The sequence below is a fragment of the Leguminivora glycinivorella genome, chromosome 2, assembly GCF_023078275.1.
Source record: "Leguminivora glycinivorella isolate SPB_JAAS2020 chromosome 2, LegGlyc_1.1, whole genome shotgun sequence".
Lineage (NCBI taxonomy): Eukaryota > Metazoa > Arthropoda > Insecta > Lepidoptera > Tortricidae > Leguminivora > Leguminivora glycinivorella.
In genome coordinates, this window is record NC_062972.1 from 29,543,032 (window position 1) to 29,561,632 (window position 18,601).

Below are 18,601 nucleotides of genomic sequence, written 5' to 3' on the forward strand. Positions count from 1 at the left end.
TCAAATCTATTTTGACATCATCAATATGTTGTTTATTTCAATTTAAAACGTTAAACGTATCGCAGCAACTACCCAGTATATTGCTTCTCGAAAATTGAATAGGTATAAACCTGTGTTATTAATTAATTTTTCATGTACTTTGTAAAATACGAAAACCAAGATATCGATTCATATTGCGGTTATATTGAAATACGCGTTATATAAATGTAAACAACACATAAACTCGTACATAAACACTCCTCACCACCGTGTTTGCAAACGAAAAACATTTAAAACCCCTACAAACAATCATCCAATCGTAGCACTCCGCTTTCAAAGCTAACCGTTGCACCTGACATTTGTCAGCTAGAAACAACGAAAGCACTTTGTCAAAAAACTCATCAAACTTCATTGTCATCGAATCCCGAACGCTGAGTCATTGACAAACAGGCTCCATGTCGAACGGAATAGGCCCCCATGTTTCACGTATCTCTATAGATTCGCGATTCGCTGTCTCTTTCTACCACCCCGAACAAACGCTAGTGCGTTTCCATTTCTCGTCGCGGTCGGACGTTTCGTTTCTTGACGATGGAAGATCGCGATTTTTGAATTTGGAATGCGTGCGTGATTTTTTAACGGATCGCGGCAAAACTTTTGGTGGAGTGATTTGTGTTTATTTTCGTTGATAGTGTTTGACTTTTAACTGTGGATTATTCTGTGATTTGTGAAGTGTCGTGATTTTACTGAATAAAAGGTAGGTTTGATAATTATTTTATTATAATATTTAATATTTGCGAATAAAAATTTAAAAGAGACATCACAGCATTAGTACTATTTAGTAATTTTGTGGTTAATATATTCCGACACTCATCAGTAATAAATAAGTGAATATATTTTTAAGAAAACTTAAACAGCTTTTTATGTTAAAAATAAAATAATGACTTAAATATTATTTACTTAAAACTTTAAATAGGATAAAAATATTTTACGAAGGTGTCGATTTGTATTTAATTTTAGTTAATATAAAACGTTGGAAGCAAGTTTGTTAAAAACAGCCTGGATATTTTTCCTCAACAATAACAAAATATATTTTAGCTAATTTATGTATTATCTATTAATAGGTATTTATCAGTAAAGTGTTTGTAATTGTTATCCATTAATGTAAATTTTTGCGAATAAGATTTACATAGTTTAAAAAAAATACTAGTACGATATTTTTCTTTTTTTTATTGAACACACTTGTCAGGAAGTAAAACTATGGAAACGGATTAAATCGCGTATCATGAATTTAAAATTCATCCCGATAATAGTGTGTGAACCTGCCTTAAAAATCTATATTATTTGTGGTCATGGTTCGTTAATATTTCTTGTATGTGGGTAGCTTTTGCACATTGTAATTTTTCCTCAGTCACCCGTTGACCACGAACGCTGTAAAGAGTTCGAAACGTCGGGATGAATTTTAAATTCATTATACGCGATTTAATCCGTTTCCATAGTTTTATTTCATGAGTAACTATCGCGGTAGCCGAAGACAATATTACACACGTGTCAGATTTAAGCAAAGAGATTTCAAGAAACGGTTATTTTGTATAAAAAGAATAGTTTGGTATTATGCCTTTGTTTTATATTTTAGTTTCTAATTTTTAGAAAAAAGCTTTCATTATATTTCTGGCATACCTGCGAAGTGCAACAAAAATCATACTTTAAAAGCGCAACGATCAGTAGTGAGCTGTTCCCGGGAATATTTTTTTTAGGGAATATTAATGAGAACTGGACATCACTAGCGACTATCACTAGTGAGCAGTACGTGTACACCTCGCGATAAGCAAACAAATAGAAAATAAAAACAATTTAGTTCGTATTGTTGCGCATTTTGAAAAATATAAAATCACTAGTTCGTCTATTTCGAATTCAAAACTGTAGATAAGAATATTCGGGCATACAAAAGCAAATATGTCGACATACATAAACATACACTACACTCACACCTGTTTCCCAGAGATATATACAGAGATCTCGTATTTCCATTTGCTACAATCCTAACAATCCACTTTCGAATATGTCGAGTTAAACTGAAAGCAAAAAAAATCGTACAAAAAAAAGACCAAGTGAAAGAAGTAAATTAGGAACTTCCGTCCAATGTTCAAAATTATTAATGGAGTATCGGAAAAATTTGTCCAAGATGTCGGACAACGGACGACACATGATCACTCAATGTCCTTTGCTCAATAACTTATCTACACATGCGACTAAGTGGCTAATTTGAACATTAATGATCGTAAGAAAGTAAGTCTAGATACTTACTGAAAATGAAAAATGAAAAAATGTTTATTGTGGTAACACAAAAATCGTTATTACAACTGGGCTGGTGCCTCTTTTTAAGCATACAAATGACACTAGTGTCAATAGACACCGCTCTCCCGTATAGGTGGTAACATATTTTTAATAAAACAAAACTATTGCTAGGCGAAATAATCAATTTCAATTTATATATTTCCTTAATAAATAATTATAACTTTACAGTGGGTATGTTGTACATAATAATAGGGTAGGAAACAATTCCTCCGTACTAGTAAAAACTGTATGACGGGTAATGAAACTAAATAGTAGCAGTAGTAGTAGGTACTATTCATGTACATCGGATATTAAAGGGTCAAAAGACATATAACGTTTCTTCGATCGAGTATTATAGAGAGTTACTGTCGAAGTAAAATGTGTAATCACAGTGCATAGATTGCCATCTCTTGACACTTTTAAACCTCAGTTTTGACAATTTGGCCCATATTCTTAGCTTGATATGTGTCAAAATGTCAAATATTAATATTAGCGCCATCTAGCTGAGCGTACCCCAAAGGTGTAATGATATCTAGGCCACCGTACCTTTTTCTGTATGGTACTGTGGTACGTTTTTTTCTTAGACTTTATTTGTTGGAATTACACCTTTGGGGTACGCTCAGCTTGATGGCGCTAATATTAATATTTGACATTTTAAAACAAATCAACCGAAGAATATGGGCCAAATTGTCAAAACTTAGGTTCAAAAGTTTTAAGCCTGTGTCCAGAGATGGCAGTCTGTGCACTGTGCACACATTTTACTTCGACAGTAACTCTCTATTATACTCGATCCTCTTTGGTTGACACTGACATGTACAACGCATATCAAATTATAAGCTAATTTTTGACCTCGTATATGGTCATTCTCTTTAAGAATTATGTTTAAATAATAAATTTATTTCGAAAAAAACCTACCGACTGCGCCAAGCCAGGAAACATAGAAATGACCATTATCGAATAAAAATAAGTTTATTCCTCTATAACATTCTACCTACATTGTAGTGATTATCAAAATATCTACAAATACGATGTAACAAATAAAAAATTCAAACAAAGAGGACGCATTGACATGTAATTTTTTTTCGTTTTTGTCTTATTTCATTCCACTAAAAACAATAGTCTGCGGACTTTTTGTCTTACATATAAAATAAGTAATATTAACATAGAAAGGAGCATCTGGACAATATGTCCGCCATGTCAGTCTTCGGACGACACATGATTACTCAATGTCTTCTCTCAATGACACACATTACACTGGAATAGGGTTCCGGTCAATATCACTTTGTAACTCCGATATAAATCGAATCCGAATAGATACTTTTACGTAAAATTTATTTTCAATACACCAACTGGTAAAGGCTCTCTTTATACTTCGATAACTATTGGAAGTTGCATTTTGTTCACAAGAGTGAAAAATAATAAGACTTGATGCCCAAAGGTAGCTGAAAGGATTACCTAATCTTTAAATGATAATTTTATGATTATAAATTATTTATTTATTCATAAATGTTTGCCAATTTTGGTATATGAACTTTACGACGAATATCAAGTTGTATTCCACATAAGCTACGCTACACCATATATAATTCCCTAATTAAACCACACTTACTTTACTTGAATGAGCTGTGGGGTAGCGCTGTCAAAACCAAACTTACTTCTTTGCAAATACTACAAAACAAAATAATCAAAATTATATTTAATTATCACCGTCTAACACCAACCACGCGTATTTACGCAGAAACTGGCCTGATGAACATTAAACAACTGTATATCTATAGTACTAGCATTCTTGTTAGGAAAATATTAAATAGCACACTCCATACTAACTTTTAGCCTTTATGACGAAGAAACAAATATCTAAACGAACTACTCGCCGTGCGAGTTTCATTGTGTTGCCCAAGATAAGAACTCAGGAAAAAAAATGTTTACGTATGAAGGTGCACAGCTTTATAATAAGTTACCGTCTGATTTAAGAGACACAGGCTCATTCAACACCTTTAAAATTAAATTATCGCAACACATTTTAAACCACTACCCGCCTTAAAAAAAAGTTGCGTGAGCGTGTACCTTTTAACTTGAGCGACTTTGTATGCTACCGTAAATAAGATTATTTTTACTTTGAAATTCTGTTCTCGTGTAAGTGACTTGTATGTCTTTTATGAGAATAAATATCTTTAAACCTAAATAATAGCACAAAAAAAAACATGACGTAGTATTCACCCAATTACAGGCAAACACAGCTTGCTAATATAACTCGCTTACATTTTGTAGGTACTAGGTACCCTATGTTACAATTAAAAAAATTATTATGTTAAATAAACTGATGAATTTAATAGCGCTGGTAGCCTGGCGGTAAGAGCGTGCGACTTCCAATCCGGAGGTCGCGGGTTCGAACCCCGGCTCGTACCAATGAGTTTTGCGGAACTAATGTGCGAAATGTCATTTGATATTTGCCAGTCGCTTTTCGGTGAAGGAAAACATCGTGTAGAAACCGGGCTAATCCCAATAAGGCCTAGTTACCCTTCGGGTTGGAAGGTCAGAGGGCAGTCGCTGTCGTAAAACTAGTGCCTACGCCAAATCTTGGGATTAGTTGTCAAAGCGGACCCCAGACTCCCATGAGCCGTGGCAATATGCCGGGATAACGCAAGGAGGATGATGATGAAAGTAATGGATTTCATTTAGTTTGACATTACTTTTGGTATTTTTGTCGTGTTGGAGTGGTCAAAAAGTATAGTTATTTAAAGTCACACACAGGCCGTGGTCGCGGAAGAGTCTTCCGCGACCACGGCCAGTGCAACCTGGCCGAAACGTTGGGAAAAAAGGTAAAAATAATGTTAATTAATCGCGTTCGACCTGTGTGTGACTTTAAATATGTGTACAAAGCGCGAGAACTTAAAGTGTTAAAAAGTATAGTGGTAATACTCGGTGGCAAAAGTTTTAACTTTCGTTCCTTGAAATTCTCGCCCCGCTCAATATTCCAATTTTAGACATAGACGCTCACGGTTCAATACTGCAATCTTTCCCTTGTTCGGATTAAATAACTACTTTTGTAAAACAAACAACTATTTTGACTACTCCCGAAAAGTGCCGAAATACATAATGTGTTTCACGCTTAAACGATTTAGTTTAAAATTGGGACAGCAATAGTCAGCGATAGTTTGAATATCAATGAAGGACACAGGATATTTTTACCTTTGTAATTATCCGTTAGTATCAAGGACCATAATTATAATACGGGACATAAAAAGCCCATACAAAGAAACGTAGCCCTTAAATGTATGGGCCTTTTAGGCTTAAAACTAGATGGCGCTGTTCGTAGCCTAGAAGTGGTCAAAATCATATTTTCCCCAAATATTTTTGCGTGTTTTGTTTTATAGGAATAATTGACAGGCTTCTTTATTTTAATATCATAATTACCACGTCAATACACATTTTGAAAAAAAAAAAATTTTTGTAGGCATCATCAGTGTAGTTATGATAATATTTAATAGGTGGCGCTAAAAAATCAAGGTACGATTCTTAGATTGTAAATCATATATAAATTGGTTAAAAAATACCTTAGCGGGATAAATAGAGGCAGGGTCTTTTTCAAAATAAGGGTTGTTACTTATAATTTTAAGATTTATCAGCAAAATAGTAACAAGAGTTGTATGTCTTATGAATAGTCTGAATAATCTGTAAAGTCAAATTCAACATCGCGGAATAACGCTAAATTGAATTCATCGGCGACTGCAACTAAAATTAAATCATGCGTCGTATGTGAAAAACCGCATGATTTAATTCAATGTGACGACTTCAAATCAATGTCAATCGATGACAGATGGACTTTGATTAAAAAGAAAAAAGTTTGTCATCGATGTCTCAAAGTAGGTTGGCATAGGTTTAATTTTTGTAAGGCGAAGAAGTCTTGTGACATTGACGGATGCACGTTCCGTCACCACGAGTTATTGCACAATCCGAATTACGAGCGTTCTGCAGCCGCGCATATTGAAGTGGAAGATGAGGAGCCGGCAGCGGGAATTTCTAGCGCCGTACCGCGAGCCCCTGCCGCCCACGTCGCAGCATCTCCTGTCACTAGCGAGTCTACATCATACGATGTCGACTCAAAGGAGATCCTGACTCATGCATCGGCTTCAGTTGCCGCGGGGTCTTCAGCTCAGACGGTGCCTCCTCGTCCGTTATTGAAGATCGTAGCCGTAACAGTGTCCGGTCCGTTAGGTTCTGTGAATACGTACGCTATGTTAGACGACGGGGCTACGGGTTCGTTCATAGAACAAGATATCGCCGCGAAAATAGGTGCCATTGGGCCTCAGAGGCACATGAGGCTAGACTGTGTAGGCGGGTTAGGTAAGGATGCGTCTGTGCAATATGTCGACTTCGAAATTAAAGGCCGCCATGGTAAGGATACGCACATTATCAGTAAAGCGCGCGCGATGAAGGGTTTAGGTCTCGCGTCTCAAACTCCCTATAGGTCTAGCGTGCTTAAATATCCTTACCTCTCAGATATCGCGGATGAGTTCTGTTATGGCAACATACAACCATCAATCATTGTCGGTCTCGATCATTGGTATCTTAGCATTCCTAGGGCCATACGCGAGGGTACTAAGACAGAACCGGTCGCTATCAAAACCGAATTAGGGTGGGTTTTATTTGCCTTTGGTTGCAGCAAAACCGCTTCAGTCGAATCTGTCAATCACGCATTTATCAGCGAGCCCCCAGTAGCAGATGTCAGCGATCGCTCTGTTTTAGAGCAATTGATTCGCGAGCAGTATAATTTAGACTCAATTGGCATTTCGAAACGAGAAGCGCGCAGCACCGATGACGAACGCGCTGTCCAAATTCTAGACCATACCGCGCATCGCCTGCCTAACGGACATTTTGAAGTCGGTTTACTTTGGAAGTCGGACAATTTATCTGTGCCTGACAGTAGCAAGCTAGCCTTATCTAGGTTTCTTAGTCTTGAAAAGAAAATGGCCCGTGATTTTCAGTATGCCGCTCGTTATCGAGAAAATATTCACGATATGTTGCGGAAAGGTTACACTGAACTGTGCTCATCAGAGCCCAGCGCCAAGTTGCCAGTTTGGGTGTTACCACATTTCGGCGTAACTAATCCTAATAAACCAAATAAGCTGAGAGTCGTACACGATGCTGCAGCTAAAAGTCACGGTGTTTCACTAAATTCGCTCCTACTGAAAGGTCCCGATTTGTTGCAGCCTCTGCTCGGAATCCTGCTCCGGTTCAGAGAGGGGAAAGTCGCCCTGACTGGCGACATCCGCGAAATGTTTCCCCAGGTGAAGATCCGAGCAGAGGATCGCGATGCACAAAGGTTTTTGTGGCGCGACTCGCCCAAAGACCCCATCATGACATATCGTATGTCAGAAGGTGTTGATGTCATTTCAAGCCAGTCTTCTCCGAGACCACGGGGACAACGCCGTCCTTGAAACGTTGGAGGTCAGTTTAATATGTAGTTATACGCGATTAAGTCCCGATTTTAAAAATAATGATATCGTATGTCATCGATGATTTTCGGTGCCTCTTCCAGCCCTTTCACTGCCATCTTTATTAAAAACAAGAACGCAGTGGAATGGCAGGAGCGTTTGCCAGACGCAGCTCGAGCCATTATAGCTGATCACTATATGGATGATTGTATAATCAGTTTAAATGACGTTGACGAGGCCGCAAAACTTGCCGTCGAGATCAACGACATCCATAGAAATGCTGGCTTTGAGATGCGTGCTTGGACGTCAAACAATCCCTCTGCGCTACGTCTGCTGCCAAAAGAGAGCTTGGCTGACGTCCCTGTAGCTAGCAACGACGTGGATGTTGATCTTGGTCGACTCACTACACCTGTGCGGACACTTGGGCTTATCTGGCAACCCGTTTCCGATACAATCGGGTTTAATATTGGAATTAAGGGAGTCGCGTTGGATATCGGGTCCTGAATTTTTGCTCTCTTCAGAATGGCCCAGTGAGCCCAGCTCCCCAGAGTATCCAGGCATGGAAGAAGAGAGCAAACGTGCAGCGCGCCCTGATTTAGTTCACCTCATTAGTGACGTTCAAAGGCGCCAGCCAGTTTCAGCCGATCCTAAGCGATTCAGTTCTTGGTTGAAACTGGTACGGACAACAGCCATAGCTCATAAGTACCTGACATTACTTAGAATCCATTGCTTATCTAGAAGGGGTCTTAATGTCAACAATTTAGTCCACTTGGAGGGGGGTGTGTGTACCTTTGTGTTTCAGCCGTCCAACCAATGGCAACAGTTTGCCACCCCCACCCCGCGCTCTGTGCGCGACTCTGTCACGGCACTGACCGCCGCAGAGCTACGTCTTGCAGAGGTTTACATTCTACGCCAGTCGCAGTTGAACACATTTCCTGAGGAGATGGCCAGCCTAGATAGCCATCCCGCCCAGCTCTTGCCACGCACCAGCCGTTTATCGAAGCTTTCGGTGACAATGGGAGACGACGGACTTATGCGTTTGTCCGGCCGTATAGGAGCAGCGTCGTGCGTCCGTGACGAAATGAAAAACCCCATTGTGCTGGATGGCAAAGATCCAGCTGTGCGCCTGCTTGTCGAGCATCATCATCGCAAGGCTGCCCACGGGAACACAGAGACCTTAGTTAACGAGATGCGACAAGATTATCACCTTCTGTCCTTGAGAAGTACCGTCCGCAACATTGCCTACAACTGTCTATTTTGCCGAATACGCCGGGCTAAGCAGTTTCAACCCGTGACGGGAGATCTTCCAGAAGCTCGCCTTGGGCATCACAAACGGCCATTCTCATTTACAGGGCTGGATTACTTCGGCCCAGTACAAGTCTCCGTTGGTCGAAGGCGTGAAAAAAGATACGTCGCCCTTTACACCTGCCTCGTAGTTCGTACAGTCCTAGTACTCATTGCGGACGGCAATACTCCCAGAGGTTCCTGGCCCCGTGGGCGCGTCACAGCAGTCTTCCCTGGTCCTGACGGGGTGATTAGAGTTGCGGATGTGCACACTACGGGAGGCACTTTGCGGCGGCCCCTGCGGAAGCTGGTGAAGCTCCCTCTTTAATAAAAAAAACCGGCCAAGAGCGTGTCGGGCCACGCTCAGTGTAGGGTTCCGTAGTTTTCCGTATTTTTCTCAAAAACTACTGAACCTATCAAGTTCAAAACAATTTTCCTAGAAAGTCTGTATAAAGTTCTACTTTTGTGATTTTTTTCATATTTTTTAAACATATGGTTCAAAAGTTAGAGGGGGGGGGACGCACTTTTTTTTCCTTTAGGAGCGATTATTTCCGAAAATATAAATATTATCAAAAAACAATATTAGTAAACCCTTATTCATTTTTAAATACCTATCCAACAATATATCACACGTTAGGGTTGAAATGAAAAAAAATGTCAGCCCCCACTTTACATGTAGGGGGGGTACCCTAATAAAACATTTTTTTCCATTTTTTATTTTTGCACTTTGTTGGCGTGATTGATATACATATTGGTACCAAATTTCAGCTTTCTAGTGCTAACAGTTACTGAGATTATCCGCGGACGGACGGACGGACGGACGGACGGACAGACAGACATGGCGAAACTATAAGGGTTCCTAGTTGACTACGGAACCCTAAAAAGGGGTAAATGTCGACGACGCACCTTTTTGGAAGGATTTACTTTTTTATATATTTGAATTTTATTGTTTTTAGGGTTCCGTACCTCAAAAGGAAAAAACGGAACCCTTATAGGATCACTTTGTTGTCCGTCTGTCCGTCCGTCCGTCTGTCAAGACCCTTTTTCTCAGGAACGCGTGGAGGTATGAAGCTGAAATTTATATCAATTACTCAGGTCTACTGTCCCTTGAAGCTGTGAAAAAATCAAACTTCTAAGCCAACGCAATCAAAAGATACAGCCGTTTATGCCGCAAATTTTCGACACTTGCAAGGGAATCAAAACCTACAGGGTGCTTCCCGTGAACTCAGAATCTTGAAATTTGGTACGAAGCAACGTCTTATAGCATAGATAAAGGAAAAATTACGAAAACCATAAATTTTTAGTTACATCACATAATATATTTTTTTTTAATAATTTTAACCTTACTACCCATTTCCTCATAAACGCGTAGAGGTATTAAATTGTACGGAACCCTCGGTGCGCGAGTCCGACTCGCACTTGGCCGGTTTTTTATACCTATGTTCTTTTTTACTTTTGACTTTTGATTTTATATTCATTCTGCTTCTGATTTTCTGTGAATAAACTACCTAAATTAAACCAGCGCCTTTTATATCATTATCAGAAGGTTTATTTTCCCCCGCAGTGTCACAGGTATCAAACAAATTTTGATGAATGAGCTGTGAATCGATCCATTTTTATGTCATGGGTGATATTGACTATTTAGTTATTTGGGCATTTCTCGGGAGGCGCGTTATTACGTGTCCGGGGCAAAAAACGTCAGAACGGACTGTTCTAAAAATCTGAATTAATTCAGGCATAATCTTTAGCCTCTGTTCTATTTGAAACACTATAAAATTATTTATTTATTATTTGTATACTATAAGTAATAAAATATTAAATGTGGAAAATGACCTTCGGTGGGCGTGTCCCGCACCCAGAATTTGCAAAACAAAAAATCATAACTCAAGATGAAGTTGTTGATCGCAGTGGTTATAGATATTCACGTTTAAGGTATTAGTTAATCTATCATATGTTCTATATTAAAATAATATGTTAGCTAAACTCATCGAGTAAAGACAAATTTACGATGTGTCCCGGGCTAGTGACTGATTTCGGTGTAATTTGTTAAACATGACAGTACTCTTACAAATTAGTAGATACACAAATATAGTATCTTTTAGCTAGGTTTTAACCAATCAGTGCAGAGGAGATGCAGTACCGTTTTATAAAGGAGGCTTTTTAAAGGTTTCTCAGTCATTCAGTGAGTTTGGTCCCATGATTTTTAAGATTCGGTGGTTCAATTTACTCCCACAGTTTTAGTGCATTGGTCGTTACGTAAGGTACTTATTTATTTATTATTTATTTATTTAATCAAAAAAGTAACACAGCATTACAGTTTACACCAAGGCACTGTGAAACTACAAAATACAAAACATGACTTACAAAAAAAAAATACAAAAGACATACAAAAAATAAACAAATTAAACATTAGATTTATAAATCCTTGAAAGTATGTTATTTCGTCATTATGACATCTCCTCTGTATCATGTATGCTATTGCAGTTATCTCCAAAAAAGCGATAAAATTTGATATCAGTGGTGTTGATTTCCGTGGTTTCGGTGGATTTTTTGACCACCGATATCAAAAAAAGTGACCACCGACTTCGATTGCCACGTTGTAAACTGGTTTATTGTGCATTATTTTCTAACATTTCATATTTAAATACTAGGATATGCTTTGTAAAAACATAAAACAATTTTTGTAAGCAAATTAGGCCATACTATGGGTACAATATTCACTACTCAATAATGACTAGTATATTACCATCTTAAATTGAGTAAAATTGCTCGATTATGAGCCTTTTTACATGACCTGTCATCGAATTAAAATGAAAATTATCAATAAATTGAATAATAACTTACATATAAAGTTGAAATGTGAAAGAATGTGTAAAACATTTATTTCGGTGGGGCAAATTGATTACAGTGCCCATACATAATTTCGGTGATTTTCAAATGTCAGATTTCTCACAAACTATAAGGTTCTAATGGAGGCCTCCACCACCAATATTTTTTATATTTAAGCTAGATTTTAGTAAATAGACTGACATATCAAAAAAGTAGTAAATAAAAATCAGCACCGAAATCAGGCACCGAACGTCATCTCTGAGAATCGCCCATTTACGTCTTTACCCAAAAAATACTTGTCAAAGTTTTGTACGCATAAAAACAAATATTTAGATAGCAGGTCCCTAGCCAAGAGTACAATCGTAACGTTCATGTTTCGTAGCATATTGTAGTCATATTTTATATCAACCTACGATATTGGTAGAACCTGCTACGTATCGTTCGTCAAGGAGCGTGAACGAGCTAAATTCTGGAATTAAATGATCTCTTAAGTCAGCAGTTCCCGTCAACTTTGTACATAGCCACGTCAGCAAATTTTTAATTGATCCTTTTTTGTTACTAACATTAAATAATATAAGTCGACTTTCGTAAGATATATACAGGTTAATTGTTATAATTAAGAAAATATAGATTCTTGAGAACCTTAATGACGAAATAAAACTTAATAAAATCTCAATTAATTAACAAAATCTTGGTAACAAAATAGGAATTAATAAAAACAAATTTAACTTTTTCCTTAATTTTTGTACAAACTTTTCGAGAATTGCTGTTGTATGGACCTTGGTAAATAAAAGTTGCTTAAGATAATCATTTTAGCGTTTAACATAGCTAATTTAGCAATACATGGTAAAATAAAATATTACTACGATAGAAAACGTTTCAAGAAAATCTATTTGTAACCTCTAGACGAGGATAAAATCAATGTTTTTTTAACCCCCGACGCAAAAACGACGGGGTGTTATAAGTTTGACGTGTCTGTCTGTCTGTGTGTGTGTCTGTCTGTGGCGTCGTAGCTCCCGAACGGATGAACTGATTCCGATTTAGTTTTTTTTTGTTTGAAAGCTGAGTTAGTCGGAGTGTTCTTTGTTTCATGAAAATCGGTCCACTATGTCGCGGTCGGGGGATGTTTCAAAATTTAAATTTTATAATTACTAACGTTTAATTAACTTACATGTTTCAGTTCAAAACTTAACAGTTATCCAGTTAATTAACACGAAAAACAAACCTTTTGTAACATATACATGTAGTAGTTTTCTCAATTCTCCGCGCGTACCCGTCAAGATCAAAGGCGGGTGGGACTCGCAATTCCTTACGCGTCAATCACACTAGGCCGAGATACTCGTACACATCCTTTTGGTGGGGAAAATGTAATACTTGGGCATTTTGTGAGTGAATTAAATAGGCATGTGATGTGCATAAAAATAGTCTATCTTTTCTTTGTCTGTCTGTCGGTCTGCGTGTGTGTCTGTCTGTGTCATCGTAGCTCCCGAACGGATGAACCGATTTAGATTTAGTTTTTTTCGTTGAAAGCTGAGTTAGTCGGGAGTGTTCTCAGCCATGTTTCATGAAAATCGGTCCACTATGTCGCGGACAGGGGTTTTTTCAAAATTTTAATTTTGTGTTTATTAAAATTAATTAATCAATATTGTGGGGACATCTTACACAGATCAATATAACCCCAAACTAAGAAAAGCTTTTACCTACTTAGGACTAATTCTTTTATAGACATTATTTTCTAACTCTATTACTTTCCTCACACATGAAGAAAAACCGTAAACCGGGACCTATTTCATGCTAAAAGGAGATGTTGGTAGGGGACACTAGTGTGCGCAAAGCACCATACCCTAAGGCACTGGTCCCATCGCGAGCTAGCAAGCTATCAGCTATCGGCTATAAAAACGAACAAAAGATAAGCTTTCCCGTGTAAATAAAAGAGACACGGCGATATTAATAGCTCACCGCTGGGCGAGTAACTATAAACATCGCCGTGTCTCTTTTATTTACACGGGAGTGCTTATCTTTTGTTCGTTTTTATAGCCGATAGCTCATAGTTTACTAGCTCGCGGTGGGACCAGTGCCTAACGTACCATGCTACATTAAAGCTTATCTGGATTTAATTTGTTTTTATTTCCCATACATTCGAACACAACTTGGCCGCGCTAGTTGCTTTTCACTAAATTATATCAGTACGGCCGAGATGAGTAAATAGTAAGTGCCCATTTAAACGGTACGACAACTTGCATACGAGTTTTATTACATTGCGGTATTTGATAGCTGTATTTGATTGTATGTAACCACAACATCCCGCAATGTAACTAAACTAGCTTACGGGTTCGCACGCCGTCTAAATCTGGGTACGTAGCCGAATGGCACAAACGCCCACGAAACGAAAAAGTTCAAAGTTCAGGGGCACAAAAGTTAAAAATAATGCGCTCCCCCCCTCTAACTTTAGAGCCAAAAAGTAAAAAGTAATAAAAAATCACAGAAGTAGAACTTTATAAAGACTTTCTAGGAAAATTATTTAGAACTTGATAGGTTGAACAGTCTTTGAAAACAATAGATACGAGAAACTACGGAACCCTACACTGAGCGTGGCCCGACACGCTCTTGGCGGGCTTTTTGCTTTTCCATAATTTACTCCACGCTAAAGTAACATTTACAAACGACATTTTAAAATCGCGAGTTACTCAAAGAAAACATAAATCAATTTGTAAACGAAATTAGGATTGTGAGTTTGTCAATCCAATGAATGTCAAACTCGCACATCCGATACGATATCAAAGAAAAACCAATTCTCAATTCGTTGGCGTCACTCACTGCAGGGATACAGTTACCCTTGACTTTACTGAAGGACGTAAAATTGATAGGCGGTATTTTGTTTCAAACGTCGGAAGAGTCCCAGTGGTGGATAGTATCCCCTTATTTATCGTTATGAACGTATTGTAAAGTAAATAAATCAATGACTATTTGGGCTGTAGAAACCGGGTAGGTCACTACACGTAGCTTTTGTTGCGAAGCAGGGACGATGTCGTTGAAGCGATAAATAAGCAAAGCAACGTTAACTTCAAATTATATTAAAATTAAAATAAAAATAAAACTAAACGTTACAATTTGGATTTTTGCGTAAGCGGCAGCTATATAAACCAAGCGCGCGGGTGCATATGAACGCGGTCCGAGAGCAAGTGGCGGGGCCCGTCGATCCGGCCCCCGTGGTGACGGCGGGTGATGCGCGCGGCGCGCGGGGCGTGTGACGTATGCGCCGCTGCTTTGTGACTGCGCGCCCAGCCGGCGGTCTAAGTGTCATGAGCGGAGCGGAGCGGGTAGCGAGTTACCGCTACAAGTACTCCCCCGCTGAGACCGTGACTACGGGCGATAGTAATCCGGGAACCTGACTGTTCGCCCGCTCTTCGTTCTTCTCTCGGTATCGTGCTCGATGGTTCTGCCATCATCTGGAACATCAGTAGGTGCTGGTTGCTCTTCCTTCGCCATATAAGCCGGTTTTAGGCGATCTATGGTAACGGTAACTTCTTTACCCTGCACCTGCAGGACGTATGTTTTAGGCCCTCTTCTCACAACTCTATAAGGCCCTAGGTACGCCGCTTGAAGAGGTCTTCTTGCTGGACCTTGTCGTAGGAAAACGTGCGTGGCGGTGTTGAGGTCTTTGGGAATGTAGAATGGTCGGGTTCCATGGCGAGACGTCGGCTGGGGAACTAGCTTTGCCATATGAGCACCAAGCCGGCTGGCATAGTCCTCGTAGTTAACCACCTGGTCTGGCGATGAAGTCAGGAACTGCCCAGGCAAGCGGAGTGGCTCGCCATAGACCAGTTCGGCTGCAGACGCCTGGATATCCTCTTTCCAGGCGCTTCTGATCCCAAGTAGTACTAATGGCAACACCTCAGTCCATGATGGTGACGCGTAGCTCGTGATGGCGGCCTTAAGCTGGCGATGGAGACGTTCCACTAACCCATTAGCTGCTGGATGATATGCGGTCGTGGTGTGATGCTCGGTGCCCATCAGACTTGCCAAGGACTGGAACATGCGCGACTCGAACTGGCGGCCGCGGTCCGTTGTGATGCGCTCAGGGCAACCGAAGCGGGCAACCCAGCCAGCCAGGAATGCGGCTGCACAGGTCTCCGCCGTGATGTCCTTCAACGGGTACGCCTCAGGCCATCGTGTGAAGCGGTCGACGGCTGTGAGGCAGTACCTGAAATCATGAGATGGGGGTAAGGGACCGACAATGTCAATATGGACATGTCGAAAACGGGCTTGAGGTGGCTTGAATTGTCCGATTGGTGAGGAAGTATGCTTCGTTATTTTGCAACGCTGACAGTGTACACACTCCCTTGCCCATTGTCGACAGTCTTGCCTCACGCCAGGCCATACATATCTGTGTGTGACCAACCGTACCGAGCCTTTAACACCAGGATGGCTAAGATTGTGGAGAGCGCTGAATACCTGACGCCGATACGCTGGCGTGATGTATGGTCTAGGCTCTGGAGTCGACACGTCGCAGTAGACTGGTACGTTGGAGTGCGGAGTTGTTACCTTCTGAAGATCTAGCGAAGAACCATCTCTGAGTAGGTCCTGCAACTCCGTGTCTGCATCCTGGTCGCGGGCTAAAGACTGGTAATCAAAAGGGGCAAAGGCAAGTTCTTCAATTCGTGACAGAGTGTCTGCCACTGCGTTGTCCCTGCCGGCTATGAACCTGACGTCAGTGGTGAATTGGGAAATGTAATCCAGATACCTATACTGACGTGGTGAGCAGTTGTCCCTGCGTGTGCTGAATGCGTATGTAAGTGGCTTGTGGTCAGTATAGATTCTGAAAGTACGTGCTTCCACCATGTACCTAAAGTACCGAATTGCCTCGTAAATTGCAAGTAGCTCTCTGTCGTACGGGCTGTACTTTCGTTGTGCTGCATTCAGCTTCCGCGAAAAGAAAGCTAATGGCTCCCATATGCCATCTCTAAGTTGTTGAAGTACAGCGCCAATCGCCACGTCCGATGCATCTGTCTGAATCGCGAGCTCGGCCTTGGAATCTGGATGCGCTAGAAGTGCTGCTTGTGCCAGTCTGTACTTACAGGTTTCAAACGCCTCCATTTGCTCTGCATTCAGCTCGATTGGCCTGGAGCCCTTCGTTTGTTCACCGCCAAGTAGTGAATGGAGAGGAGCTTGTAAGGCTGCAGCACCAGGGACAAAACGACGGTAAAAATTCATCATACCCAGGAACCTCCTTAACTCCTTCGTGTCCTTAGGTACCGGAAATTCCTGGATGGCTTGCACCTTATCCTCTAAAGGGCTGATGCCGTGCGCGGATACCGCGTGCCCTAGGAAGGTGACCTTGGATTGACCGAAGACGCACTTTGCTGTGTTTATCAGCATTCCGTAGTCCTGCAACCGCCCGAACAGCTGGCGGAGATGCTGCTGATGCTGAGCTTCCGACTCTGAGTAGACGATTATGTCGTCGATGTATCCAAAGCAGAAGTCGAGTCCCCTGAGCACCTCATCAAGAAAGCGCTGGAATGTCTGCAGGCCTAGCACATGATGGCCGCGGGAGTATGTCGCCGCGAGATAGACTACCTGTCCTTATGTCATTAATACAATTAGACAAAGACGTGTCATCTATCTCGCGGCGACATACTCCCGCGGCCATCATGTGCTAGGCCTACTGAGCTGCATTTCTGAGGCCAAAGGTCATGTATGGGAACTCGAACAATCCGAATGGCGTGGTGATAGCTGTCTTCGGTATATCGTCGACAAAAACTGGTATTTGATTGTACGCCTTAACCAAGTCTATGGTACTAAAGATCTTCTTACCTGCCAGCTGGTAAGCGAAGTCTTGTATGTGCGGCACCGGATAGCAATCAGGTATGGTTCGTGCGTTGAGAGCCCTGTAGTCTCCACACGGTCTCCAGCCATCATTCTTTTTGCGTGCCAAATGTAGTGGAGAGGACCATGCACTCTCTGATCTGCGAGCAGTACCGTGTCGGACCATATCCTCAAACTCCTTTTTTGCTATAGCCAGTCTCTCTGGATCGAGGCGACGCGGACGGCCGGAGACCGGTGGTCCTGAAGTGGTCCTGATGTGGTGCTCTGTGCCATGTTTTGGAGTGCCCGGCTTACCAGCTGGACGGGTAATGTCTGGATACTCACGAAGTAACTCGCGGAAAGGCGTACTCGTACCTTCCAAGGCCATCATATGTATGGAATATATTTCCTCGCTGCTGGCAGGAACCGTAGCTGGACTCGTGAGGAGGGTAGTAGCGTCTACCAGGCGCTGGTTTCGGACATCGACAAGAAGGTTGTAAAATCCTAAAAAGTCGACGCCGATGATGGGTTTTGAGACGTCAGCCACCGTAAAGCGCCACTCGAATGCTCGCCGGAGACCAAAATCTAAATGTAGGTTTAGGATCCCAAAAGTAGCGATCTCTGTGCCGTTGGCAGCAAATAGGAGGTACTTCGTTCTCGGACATGCCCCCCGGACAGCTGACCTTGGAAATACACACAGGTCGGAACCCGTGTCTATGAGGTATTGCACCTTCGTCGAACGGTCAGTGATGAACAGGCGGCGGGTTGTTGTTGATGGGCAGTCGCTCGCCGCTACTAGTGGCCGCCCTGGGCGTTTCCCGAATGGTAGCTGCATGGCTGCTTGCACGTCTTCGCCTTCTCGCCAAAAGTGAAATGATACCAGCAGTGTGGATGGCCTTCGGGACGCTGCCTGGAGCGGGATCGGCCTCTTG

At 41.1% G+C, this 18,601-nt stretch overlaps 1 protein-coding gene across 1 annotated transcript in view; it reads left to right on the plus strand.

Moving 5' to 3' along the window:
• The first annotated feature begins 562 nt into the window (after positions 1–562).
• LOC125236235 overlaps positions 563–18,601 on the plus strand; it is a 122,845-nt gene continuing 104,806 nt past the window's right edge. The window contains exon 1 of the mRNA XM_048142925.1: positions 563–733. The gene's annotated coding sequence lies outside the window, so the exon portion shown is untranslated. The remainder of the gene's footprint in view (positions 734–18,601) is intronic.